The sequence below is a fragment of the Euprymna scolopes genome, chromosome 42 (genome assembly GCF_053919585.1).
Source record: "Euprymna scolopes isolate OS-2025 chromosome 42, ASM5391958v1, whole genome shotgun sequence".
In the NCBI taxonomy this organism is placed as follows: domain Eukaryota; kingdom Metazoa; phylum Mollusca; class Cephalopoda; order Sepiida; family Sepiolidae; genus Euprymna; species Euprymna scolopes.
This window is the reverse complement of record NC_136523.1, coordinates 15,923,192-15,937,263: the sequence shown is the minus strand read 5'-3', so window position 1 is coordinate 15,937,263 and position 14,072 is coordinate 15,923,192. Positions and strand designations below refer to the sequence as shown.

At 36.9% G+C, this 14,072-nt stretch overlaps 1 protein-coding gene across 10 annotated transcripts in view; it reads right to left on the bottom strand.

The window, feature by feature from the left end:
- Positions 1 to 14,072, bottom strand: part of LOC145266937 (alpha-1,3-mannosyl-glycoprotein 2-beta-N-acetylglucosaminyltransferase-like) — a 471,814-nt gene that overhangs the window by 141,636 nt on the left and 316,106 nt on the right. The gene's annotated exons all lie outside the window — the stretch shown is intronic.

Sequence of the window (14,072 nt, the reverse complement as noted above, 5' to 3'; positions counted from 1 at the left end):
AGTGAAAATGAACAAACGGTGCAGTTTTAGGCCTTAACATATGTAAATCTGAGTTTTGCATCATACAACCCCCCCCCCGACTAAATCCATCATTTGTCCCTCCCCATTTAGTTCCAAAATTTCCCAACATGTTTAAATTTGAGTTCAGCACAATGCAAAACTACTAAATAGACATACACAGAAAATTTTGGACAAATATGGTAAAATAGTCCCAAAAATGGAGTGTTTTTATTAGCCCTAAAAGAACCCCTGGGGCACACCCAAGAGTTATCGCGAAGTATAGACAAACAAAATTATACAGAAATCAGTTAGTCCCTACATTGCGAGTGAAACAGTCGCATTTGTGAGTGATTTTTCAAAGTGGCGACTAGAAATAATGAAACGCTTATCTTTCAGCGATTGTATTTCTTTCACTGGCAATCTTCCAAAGCTCACTACTGAGTGAAAAATATCTTTTCAACTTTTTTTAATAAAATGAACAAAGTTGAATTATTTAAACAATAAAAGTTTAATAGAACAATATACTCCTTTTTTTTTAACGAAGGCTGTTTAAAAAAACATTTGAAGAAATTAGAATGTTTATAACTTCAAGTATCGACATAAAATTTGCTGTATATTTAGAATTACACTTATTTAAAAAACAGAAAAATCTTTATGATGTACATACTCGTCACAGAACGAATATGTCATATTCTAAAAATCATGTGGATTTGGCTAATAGCTTTTCTATTTGGCTAGTAACCGAAAATATTTAGTTGTCAAAGGTTTATTTGTCCATAGAGTCCTGTAGTTACAACTCTTCAGCAAGTTTATAAAAATCCAAGGCATCAATTTTTTTTAATAAGCACAAAAGTGTTAATGTTAGTCATTTTAACCCGAAAGGCACCCCTAAGGAGGGCGGCAACCGGAATTTCTATTACCTTTTTTTACTCATATCATGTTTAATGTTTGTGCAAAATTTCAAAAAATTCCAAGGCGTAGTTATTGAGAAAAGTGCAGACAGACGAACGGACAAAGGTGAATTTACATGTCCACCTTCCTTTTGTCGGTGGGGGGGGGGGGCTAATAAAAACAAGAAGTAGACATTGTTTGGAAAGTGACGGTAATAAACGACTTGTTTTAATACAGAAAGAAAAGCAGAGTCGGGTTTATTTTTTTTGTTTGTTCATTTGTGACAGTACCAGATGGTGTAGGGGTTTGAGAAAGTTTTGAACTTTAATGAACACGGTTCGAGTTACATTAATCCAGTCAGAATTAGTAGAACAGGTACATCAGGTCTGTTGCCAAGGTCGATGGGAGGATGGCGGGATCCTTCTACCGCTCCAGAAGATATCTCACTACTGATGCAATTTTCTATCTATATAAAAGCCAAGTACGTCCAAGGATGGAGTACTGCTGCCACATCTGGGCAGGAGCTGCTAAAAACAGCCTATCCTGCCTCGACAGAGTACAAAATAGACTTTGTGGCTTAGTGGGGGATGCCCTTTTCTCTTCATTGCAGCCTCTCTCCCACAGAAGAGACGTTGTGAGCCTGTCTTTATTGTTATTTTCATGGCAAGTGCTCGTCTGAGCTCCAATCTCTGGTCCCTCCCTCATCAATCTTTCACGGAAAACACCCGTCTGGCTGAAACCACCATCATTAATTTTCCTCACTCTTTATCTGTGCCTAAATCAAAGCGTAGATTCCATGAGCAGGGCTTCTTTCTTAGAAGTGCACGCCTGTGGAACTCTTCCATTTACCTGTTTCCCACCTGACTACAACTTGGATGTCTTCAAGTCCAACATAAACAAATTCCTGACAAACCTCCTCCTTAAGTAAGACACTTTATCAAATCTCCAATACTAACGATAACTACGGTACTATCCCATTGATTACTGTACACACAATAACCCTTATCCCCGAGTGGCTTCCGGGCTTTGATAAGTGGTGACCTCCATGTAAAATAAAAAATAGTTGTGGGCTTTGCAAAGCAGGCCTTTGCACTAAAACCACGTGACCTGTTTACGTAAGAGAATAAGGATTATTTTCCGTTTTAATTTTAATTCAATTTTCATGTCCCTTTATAGTGCACCAGGTGCTTGCATACAACAAGGAAGCCAGACAGAAGATTCGCTTGACACCAAGAATCACACTGCTCGACTATCTCTGTAATTATTGGTGAATAATCTGAGTTGAGAACCATCCTTGTAATAGAAAAAAAGAATAATCAAACAGAAATTGAAAAATAGCTAACTATCGTAGACAAGATTAAATTATCTACTTGCAAATATTAAATGTAGTTGTTTTAGAAAAAAAAAAAAAAAAAAAAAATGTAATCATCAAAGAAGCTTTGAATCGTTAAAATTTTGCAAGATATACGAAGAAGGTGTCATAGGCGAGTCTACAGCACGGAAAGGAGTTGCAAAGTTAAAAAATGGTGATTTTGATGTCGACCACACGCCCCGCAGCGGAAGACCATCTGAACACGACGAAGAACGTCTCAAAGCACTTTTAAAGGAGAACAGTCACCAAACAAGTCATGAATTGTCCGAAAAAATGAAATGCTATTACAAAACAATTCTCAATCATCTTCAGTCAATGAAATTTGCCAAAAAACGATATCTCTGTTCAGTCTCAAAAGACAAAGGACACCCCCTGTAGGGGCAGCTGTGTATGTAATTGTGTGGCAAGGGTTGTGCAATCTCTGACCACACCTGAATCAGCATTGCTTGAGTCCAGTGGCAAGGAAAAGTCCAGGATGACTGGAAACAATGCCGAGATAAGCGGAGAGCACATACAGCGCCTGGAAGTCACAAATGGTCACCCATTTTAGTACTGGCCAGGCTCAACGTTGCTTAACTTCGGTGATCTGATGGGAATCGGTTGGTTGGTTGTTTTACGGCATATCAACCCTTTTCAGGTTATTTAATGCCAAATCCAAAGATTTTGAAGAAAAAATTTTTAATAGAATATATTTGTTGTTTTTAAGTCCGTTAACAGGTACTACCACTCCGGGTCAGAGTGGACCTGGGAGCAATGGCAATTAAAGGGTGGCTCCACACTCCCCAAAGCCCGCAAGCTGGGGCCTCACCACTGGATATAGTTTAAGGTCATATCCAGGACCGATGGGAATCGGTGTGTGATTAAGCCGAAAAATAAGTCTTTGATAAAAACGTTACAAACTTATTGCCCAACCAATACATACATGCAACTCCTTTAAATAATAGATTCCTCAAATAATGAGTCTGCATTTCATTTCTAAATTAATAATTATTAATATTATTCATCCAGGGCAATGCTGATCAAAAATACACCAACTTTGTGGATGTTTGTTTTGTCGTTTAACTAATTAGAAACCAGTTGTTCTGATCTGGTGTTGCCCGGGATGTAATAAAGTCACTTTTGTTTTCAATTTTAAAAACTAAATTTAGACAACTACTCTTGAAATTTCAATGAATTATTTGGATTTTTATTTGCTGATTTTTACTGATTGTGATTTGGTCAACTTTTGTTTTCCCTTTTGTCTCATATTTTAACTAGCAGGGTTACCCAGCATTACCCACGGCAAAACTGTAATATATTTCTTTTAAAACTTTTATCATTCTTATCTTTCTCTCCTTACCTCCCCCTTAGTTTCCCTCTCCCTATTCCCTCTTTCTTCACCAACAACTTGTTTTTATCGATTCCTTGAGGTAAGAATCAGTATAAGGGAAATAACTCCTTGATTATAATGAAGTACATAATCTGGCTGGAAAACAGCCCACCCCTCCCCAACGAAATCTGCACCAGTTTAGGGTCAAAAGCATGAATAATTTGCATTCCTTATATATAAATTTTAGATATTATTTATCAAAGGCAACACTAATCAAGACTATGCCAACTTTGTGGATCTTTGTTTTGTAGTTTTTGGTTTATTTGTTATATATTACATAATTAAAAGAAGGGTAAAAACCGATACCCCCCCCCTCAACGAAATCTGTGTCAGTCTAGAGTCAAAGATAAATGTTTTCTCATTTTTTAGATATCTTTCATCCAGAGCAACGCTGATCAAAAAATATCAACTTTGTGGTTATTATTTTTGCGGTGTCTTGAGTTTTAGTTGTACATAGAAACACAAAGAGACAGTTGCCCTTAATATAGATGGACTCCAGACAATAATGAAATTCCACCGACGACAAAGTGATTCTTTTCGAATGACCGATTCAACTGGTCTATAGAATAATTCGATCTTGTATCGACAATTGGTTTTACTCCAGTTATCCACGCATCAGATAATTCGGCCGACCTATTTAAATTTGATTAGCGGCCGGGTACAAACACAATGGGCCTTAGATCAGTAAAGCACAATGCAACAATTTATTTAAGTGGTATCTATACAAGAGAAAAAAAACCCTTCCTCTTTCATCTGTCACTGAGATTACATGTTTCAACACGTAATGTCATCGATTATCATTATTATATTCGATTTAATGTGTTCTTTATTTGATGGTATCTGTGGTGACGATGATGGTGATGATGACGATGAAACCTACCACATCATATTTGGTTTAACATCTATTTTACATGATGGCATATGCTGGACTGATTATGATGATGATAAAAAATTAAGTAAGGCAAATATTTTATGCTCATAGATAAACAGTCTATGATTCACAAATAGTCTTTTTGGGTGGCCTACCTAATATGATAAAAAACTCTCTCTCACTCTACAGGGTGGAACGATAAAATTGTCTCCTTAAAGAAAACAACACTTCTGCTTTATTTTAAAACTTGTATTGAAAAAAATCAATTCTGGTAAGTTGATTATGTAGTAGAGCTGACATCTAGTCAATGTAGCTGCCTTCAGCCTCAATCATCGCCCTGATACATGTTTAGAACTAGGAGCATGCTTTTTCTACAAGTACTGGCGGGAGCTCGGTGAATGCTCAGCAGATTGTGGCGATCAGGCTGGTTTTGGTGTTGTGAGAGGTCATGTTGGTGATATTCTTGACGTATGACCAAACGGAGTAGTCCATCTGGTTCAGGTCAGGGAAGGAGTGGAGACCGTGAGAGAAGGGTACAAAGTCGTAGTACTCTTTCTGAAGCCAAGCCTGAGTCTCTTTGGACTTGTGAGCCAGCACAGAGTCCTGCTGTTACACCCAGGATTTGCCAGCGGCCACCTGATTGCACCAGGAGATCAACACACTCTTCAGCACATCCAGGTACATTTTGGTGTTAACTTTCAAGCTGACTTCGAAGATGTGAGGTGGCATGCTGTAGCCCTCACTTGAAACCACACCCAAGACCATAATCATGGCCAGAAACTTTGTTTTCATCACCCCGGGCACTTCTCTGTTATTATTCTTGGCAATCCAGCAATGCATTTTGAGGGTGTTGGCAATGGTCCTGTTGTCATAACTTGGATCGGAAGAGAGCAGGAGTTGTACAGTAGTGCATCTCCAATCTCGCTCGTTGAACATTGTGTCACTTTCAGACATGACAGAAGGCTCCTATTGCTTTTGGGATTTGTACGCAACTGGCCAACTAGTAGACGGTCTGTAACAAGAAAAGAAAACCAGTTTTCATCAAATGGAAATGGTATCATGTTGTCTTTTCTAGGGTGACAATTTTATTGTTCCACCCTAGAACAAGACACAATGGCATTCTTGGTCCCGGCCAATTCTATTCTCCGATTTAACACTAAACATCTTCATCTTTCACTTTGTGTGAAAGATGAGCAACTTCCAAATATTAAAAAAAAAAAAAAAATTAGAAACTCTTCAAACATTGGGGTAGGCATTTAAAAAAAAAAATAACGGTAACATAAGTGCATAAGCACCAAATTTTTGTTTTGTTTTGTTTTCATTTTGTTTGTTTATTAAATCCAGTCAAAAAAAAAAAAAAGTAAAGTTTTTTCAACAAGTTTCCTGTTAATAATTACATAAACTCCGGCAAAAAAAAAAAAAAAAAAAAAAAAAAAATCCCCCCTCCCCCCCAAAAAACAGATAAAACATGGAACGGGAAGGTGCTGTGTACCTATTCTGTACTTTCACCTAACAATTTAATAAAAAAATCGTAAAACTTGCTTTCTCACTCCTGAATCTCACCAACTGCGATCAACGAGACATTATTCAAAACAGTCAATTAGCAAACTAATGAGTGTGTGTGTGTGTGTGTGGAGGGTCAATGCAACTAATTACTAATTACATGAAAATTGCTTATAAATGTGGAAAAAATTTGTGAATTCATCCATGCGGTTAGCTGAACAAGCAATCAACCATATCACATGATTGCTAGACGTAGCTACGAGGAAAGAATTTCAAGATGGCTACACTGTCACATGTATGCTTAAACAAAGCTGCTAAAAATTCACAAATGACCATCCAATAATTTTATACCATTTGGAAATTAAGAATGACCGAATCACTGGCTTTCTCTTGTCTAAAGGAACAAAAGATGCCCTCTGACAGAGTACTTGTGTTGTGATGAGGTTATTGGAATGCCTCAGATAAGTATTGAAAAAATCCAATTAAGGAAGGAAGGAACAGTCAGATTTTGACCAAAGTTGACACCCTTTGTATAATGCCTAACATCACAAGTGCATTTGAGAAGTGTTATCACTGCACAAGCAGAATGGTCTGGCATATAAAATCAACAGTAGGTTCTCTACAGTACAATGTAGATGGCAATGTATTATAGACTATGTTATTGCGCAGAAACATGTGAAGTTTCCTTCCAGTGCACTGTGGTGGGTCCCCAACTAGAGCCGGTAATCAATTGATTTGGTTGAAAAAATAGGCGATTTCACCGATTTTGATAACAATAAGAATATATGTTTTTACGTATATTTTCTATTCTGTACGTATACTGGTTAAGGTAAAAAATGTCAGAAAAGACAGACCCTTTACAAGAGCCTTATCCTCATCTATATAAATGAAACAGTAGATGTATGTATGTTTGTACGTACATACGTATGTATGTATGTGTGTGTTGCATTTTAACTTGCCGATATATATCTGTACGTGTTATTCATCCATCCAAACAGATTTTACTCGTTATAAATCATCGTTGGTGTATCATAACTAGGGCTATGACAACAGCATATTCTTTTCATTATTTTGACTCTCGAGTATATATCAGTTAATATCTTATGTTTTTAGATAGAGCGATGTGGTTCTCGATTAACCATGTCTGTGTCGGATATATACTCAAGAGTCAAAACAATGAAAAGAATATGCTGTTGTCATGGCCCTCACGATTAGCATTTCTTCTTGCAATTGTGTTTTATAATATTAAAACCAAAGATGGTGTAAATATCATAAAACACAATGATAAATTCTGTACCGATTTTTTTGGATTTATGTAATTATTAGGGCTATGACAACAGCATATTCTTTTCATTGTTTTGACTCTCGCGTGTGTATCTGTTGATATCTTATATGCTTTTATATAGAGTGATGTGGTTCTCGGTTGATTGACTGTGTCGGATATATACTCGAGAGTCAAAACAATGAAAAGAATATGCTGTTGTCATGGCCCTAGTAATTATGCTCATTTTTTTTAAGTTAATGAGTTCTTATTGCTCTAATGAGTCAGGACGGAAAATATTAAAAAGTTGACATAATAATTATATGGTTGTTTCTGCACTACAAAACAGGTGCCGTCAAGAATCGAGCATTTTAACATGCCGAAAGAAATAAACAGTAAGATGAACAACATGTTAGAATTTGGACTACAGACTTTTTGTCATTTTTATATATATATATATGTTGTTGCCCAGTATTCGCCCTAGGATGGTTGAACCAGCTTCCTCCAAAGAATGAAGTGTCAAGGGAATATAAATCCACAGACAGTCCCCAGTCGCTTGTAATGTTTGGTGCCTTTCTGGTCAGGATGCCAGTATCTCCAGACAGCTTGATCATATAGTACCAGATGTTTAACAGGCATTACCACTCTAAGCAAAAGTTGATCTGGGAGCAATGGTAACCAAGGAGCAACTCCACATTTCCCACAATCCCAGGACCAATATATATATATATATATATATATATATATATATATATATATATATACACACTACACACACACTATATATACTGGTCCTGGGCTTGAGGAGAATGTGGAGTTGCTCCTTGGTAATTATGTTTTAGCATATTTACGGCATATATATATATATATATATATATATATATATATATATATTGGTCCTGGGGGTTTCGAATCTCGCTAGATTCAGTCACTCTGATGAGTCGTAGACGATGAAACACGTGTCAGTGGATAATTATATATATATATATATATATATATATATATATATATATATATATATGAAAATGTATGAAAAAGAATACAAAAAGTATAAATGTTTATAACTTTTCTATATTCGTTTTCCATTGGTGACGTGCAGGAATACAAAATAATATTATGAAAAAAGTTAAAAACCTATTTTTTTTTTTTTTTTTTTTTTACAAGAACATAATTTTCGACTGATCCTTCGGGGTTTTCCTCAGTGTGTGTGTGTGTGTGTGTGTATATATATATATATATACACACACACACACACAAAATCACATCAACATACCGATTCTCACCAGTTCATCAAAATTAAGCAACAAGGAGTCTGGCCAGCATTAGATTTAGGAAGGCTAGGCACTGTATGTTGTACCGCCGAGTCATAGGAATTTCCAGATTGGTGTCTGAGGGCGCGTTTAATTCACTGGAAGAGATGCACTCTCAGTCTTTACAAAAGCATGCATTTAGGCGAAGTTAAAACTCTGATGTAAAAACCTGAGGTCTACTGTATACTCTGTCTTGTGGCAGTCATCTGCACTGACAAAGATCAGCAGTTGTACTAAAAAGTGTGGTTGGTTCTGCACAAAGCCTTCACCACTATAAACAAATCATCTGTGTGGATTTCCGAGCAACTTAGTTGTTGTGGTGGAGCTCATACATTAAAATAGACGGGAGTCCATCACGTGTGTGCGTGTGTGAAGGCGGAAAACTCACACCGATTTAAGAGAATAAATTAATTTGAAAGCGAGAATTTAAACGTTGGAAGTGTAGACTATTTAAAGAACAACATTTTCTGTTTTGACAAATATAGACACGATGTTTAGTTTGTAAAAGAAAGAAAAGAAAAACGCATCGTAATATATATATATATATATATATATATATATACACACACACACACACACACACACACATTAATACTATCCCTTTTTTCTTAAAATAAACCTTTCATATCGAGAAATAAAACCTCTTTTTTCTTTAATATTAAAGACGTGATATATTTTATTGGCTCGTTAATATTAAAGCTACGATCGAAAAATTCTCAATGCATGACATGTTCCTATAAATAAAACTTTTATTATTTTATAAATACGAGGTGCCTTTAATAAGTTTACCGGCTTTTTTTTTTTCGCGTGGGAACTTTTATTGATAGTGCACACATGAAACTCAAGTCCCCTTCGAAGTAATCTCCTCCGGCTGCAATGCACTTATTGTACCGTTCCAAAAACTTCTGGAAGGCCCCATAGGAGTCCTCTTGAGTACATGTGTCAATGACCCTCGTCACAGACTCTTTCATCTCCTCAATTGTCTCATAACGACAGCCTCTAAGGTTTCCCTTGAGCTTAGGGAATAACCAAAAAGGTCTGGACTATAGGGAGGGTGAGGGGTGTCTTGATGACCATCTTGGTCAAATAGTCTGTGACAAGGATGGAGTTTTGGACTGGTGCATCGCCTTGGTGGAAATGCTACTGGCCTACTTTAAAGAGTGCTGGCCTCTTCTGACGTAATCTCCTCCTGAACTCTCTTAAAACCTCAACATAGTATTACTTGTTGACTATCTGTCCACTGGGAACCCAGTGCACGTAGATCATACCGGTGCTGTCAAAAAAGGGTTCATCAAAAGTTTCTGGGTGGATTTGCTCTGTCTGGTCTTCTTGGGTCTGGAAGAACCAGCATGCTTCCACTGGGAACTTTGTCTCTTCATCTCTGGGTCACAGCAGGTTACCAGAGCATTAAGAACTGCGGGATTTGAATTGATAAGCTCGACCATCTCCCTGTTGTCATGACAACGTCGTTGTTTCTGATCTTCTCTGAACATCTTTGGGACAAACTTTGCGCAAATCTTCCACATCTTCAATTCTTTATGAATAATTGTGTGTACAGTTCCCACGTTGACATTAAACTGTATATATATATATATGTATATATATATATATATATATATATATATATATATATATATATATATATATATGTATATATATTATATATATACGAGCAAACAGTTAATAAAACATGCTAAAAAACACTTTGAAATGAGTTAAAAACATATTTAATCTGAAAAGGAAACACTAGATAAGTGGATAGTCCTTAATCCGCAGAGTTTCAAAGAAATACTTTCCTTATCATCAGAGGGTAGGAATTAGCGAAATGCGGGATCGGATTTTGCATGCAAAAGTATTTAATGAAACAACAAGTAAGTCAAAGATCTTACTTGATAACAAAAAAGTGAAGCAGAGGGAATATGGTAAAGAAAAAGGTGATTACATGTGGATGGATAGTCTGGTAGAAGATAAATAATCCAGTGACGGTAAAATCCAAATATATAACTTCAAGAAAGTTAATTGAATTTCACATATCTCCCCACAGTGACAATCTACAATACATTGTAGTCTACATTGCACTGTAGAGAACCTACAGTTGATTTTTGAAAAAAAATTTGTATATTATTTTTTATAAGACAAATTAAATATTAAAATGCAAAAGTATCATGTTTCAATTGTACTATAGACAGAAACATTAATTCGAACGCATCAAAATACCTTCTGGTGATTCTATATGCCAGACCATTTTACTTGTGCGGTGATAAAACTTGGAAAATGCACTTGTGATTATAGGCTGTATAAAGGTGTTAAGTTTGCTGAAAATCTTATTGTCCCCTCTTTAATCAGATTTTTTTTTTGATTATTGATATTTATTGGAGGCATTCCAATACAAAACCTATCTAAGAACACTGCCAGATACTTTAAGTACATTAGTAAGAAATTTTCAAAATATCAACCCAACCTTTTCCGAGTCCATAGGGAACAAACTCAGAAACAAAGTGCTTATGTGTGTGTGTGTGGTATGTATGTGTGTGTGGTGTGTGTGGTGTGTGTGTGAGTGTGTGGTGTGAGTGAGTGTGTGTGTGTGAGTGTGAGTGTGTGTGTGTGAGTGTGTGTGTGGTGTGAAGATTGTGTGTGGTGTGTGTGTGTGGGGTGCGTGTGGTGTGTGTGTGGGGTGTGTGTGGTGTGTGTGTGTGGTGTGTGTGTGTGTGTGTGTGGCAAGTGCTCGACTGAGTTTCAATCTCTGGTCCCCCTTGTCAAACTTTCACAAGAAACACTCGGCTAGCTGAAAACACTATCAATAATTCCTCCACTCTTTATCTGTGCCTAAACCTAAATATAAATCCCATGGACAAAGCTTCTTTTTTAGAACTGCACCCCTGTGGAACTGTCTTCCGTTTTCCTGCTTTCCAGCTGACTACAATATGATTGTCTTCAAGCCCAATGTAAACAAGTTCTTGATAAACTGTTCCCCTTAAGTTAACAAATTTACTGAATTTTCATTACTGATAATTACTATATTGTCCAATAGACTACTGTACACTTTTTTAACCCTTATCCTCGAGTGGCCCCTGGGCCTTGATAAGCGGTGATGCCTATGTAAAAAAAAAAAAAAGAAAGATAAGATATGCAGAAGGAAAATGAGAAAACAAAAGAAAAATCTCTTTAGGTCATGGCATTTCAAAGCTAAATGCTTCTCATCAGAAGAGGAGAAAAGCCGTCATTATAAAAAAAAAAATAAGGGTATACAAACAAAAAAAATATTTAGATTAAAAATGAATATATATATATATATATATATATATATATATATATATATATATTTTCTGTGGAAATATATTTTATTTCCTTATAATATATACCAATCCTTATTTAAGAAGCTCAATGTAATTACAGAGCAATATAGTGAATGAATGACAATAGTCTATATTCCAAAGTTCATGATGTTGACCATCTCATAATTTATTGCTTTCATTCAGTTGACATTTACAATTCTTGACAGTATCTGTTTCATAGCGCAAAATCATTCACTTAATTATTATATATCAATTAGTGAATCTATTTTGCCCTTAACTCATCAGAAGAAATACTTCATTTTCTTTTAACGGATTGATTGTTGCTATTTCTTTTGATGAGTTGAGGGCAAAAGCGTTTCATTATTTCTAGTCGCCACTTTGAAAAATCACTTGCAAATGTGACTGCTTCACTCGCAATGTAGAGCCCTGCCTATATACCAAATTTCAAGTCTGTAGGTTAAAAATTTGTTGAATATATATATATTTTTTTGTTACATAGGGTGGGGTGGGGGTCATCAATTATCAAGGCACAGAGGCCACTCGAGGATAAGGGTTAAAGAGTGCCCAGTAGTCAGTGGGATAATATAGTAATCGTTAGTTGTGAAAATTTGGTAAATTGGATTACTTAAGGAGGCGGCTCATCGAGAATTTGTTTACGTTGGACTTTAAGATGACCAAATTATAGTCAGACAAACGGAAGAGAGTTCCACAGGCGTGCAGTTCTAAGAAAGAAGCTTTGTTCATGGAATCTACGTTTAGGTTTAGGCACAGATAACGAGTGGGGGGAAATTATTGATAATGGTGGGTGAGAAGTGTCCTCACACACACACACACTCACAAACAAACATTCTTACTTTCAGAGATATACAGATAACTAGATAGAGGATAACATCATGGCGAATGTTAACGAAGAAGAAAAACATGAAGAAACATGACAAATAGCGGGGAGGGGGAGGAGTAGATAAGAGACACGAAAGGAGAAAAAAAAAAAACACAAATAAAAAATGTAAAGTAAAAAGCAAGAGCGAGAAAAAGTCTTGTCAAAGATAAATAGAGGTCAAAAGCAAAAACAGTGTTAATTTTTAAAGTTTTGATATTGATCTATCCTTAGATTATGGTAGCAAATGTTTTGGTTTTGGTTCTACGAGGGGTGTGCAATAAGTAATGCCCCTGACCCACTTCCCATAGCAGTACAGCAACGAAACTTGGCACAGTTATTAGTCTTTCTCTACATAGGAACCACCTAGAGTTATGCATTTCTCTCATTTAATGCAGCTCTGGAGACCGTTTTTGTAGAACACCCCAGGTGGGTCCTCCAACCATGACGTGACTTCAGAAATCAAGGCTGCACTATCTGGGAAATGCTTTTCTTTACAAAACAACTTCATGGCTGGGAAGAGGTGAAAGTCAGAGGGTGAAAGGTCAGGAGAGTAGAGAGGATGGGGAAGGATTTCATAACCACACGCCCGTGCTTCTGATCTGGCGACATGCGAGTTGTGGACCGGGGCGTTGTCCTGCAGAAGGAGGGTATCTTTGCTGATCTTGCCCCGCCTCTTGATTTTGATAGCTTATCTTAATTTCCTCAAAAGTGAAGCATAATAGGCTCCTGTAATTGTGGTACCCTTTGCCAGGAAATCTGTCATCACTACTCCGTCCTGGTCCCAGAAGACTGTGAGCATGACCTTGCCAGCGGAGGGCTGCACCATTGCCTTCTATGGGGGTGGTGAGTCCAAGTGCTTCCACTGCATTGACTGGGCTTTGGTCTCTGGATCATAGTGATCGACCCAGGTTTCATCCTGTGCAATCAGTCTTTTGAAAAACTTTGACTCATCTTCTTGGCACATCTCCAAATTCATCTTCAAGCACTCGACGCGTTCTCACTTCTGGAATGGTGTGAGCAACCTGGGAATCCATCTGGCAGACACCTTATGCATATGCAAATGGTCATGAAAGTTTCCACAGACCCTGTACTAATCTTGACATCTTGGGCTATTTGGCGAATAGTAATGTGCCGATCTTTCAAAACGGCAGCCTCAACTTGACGGACAGATGCCTCATCAATGGCAGAAGAGGGGGAGGGCAACCAGGTCTGGGAGCTGTTTCCAGGCTATGTTTGAATTCACGATGCCAGCGTTTTACAAGGTCATATGATGGGGCATTATCACCATAAGTTTCTTTCATTTCATCAAAAGTCTCCTG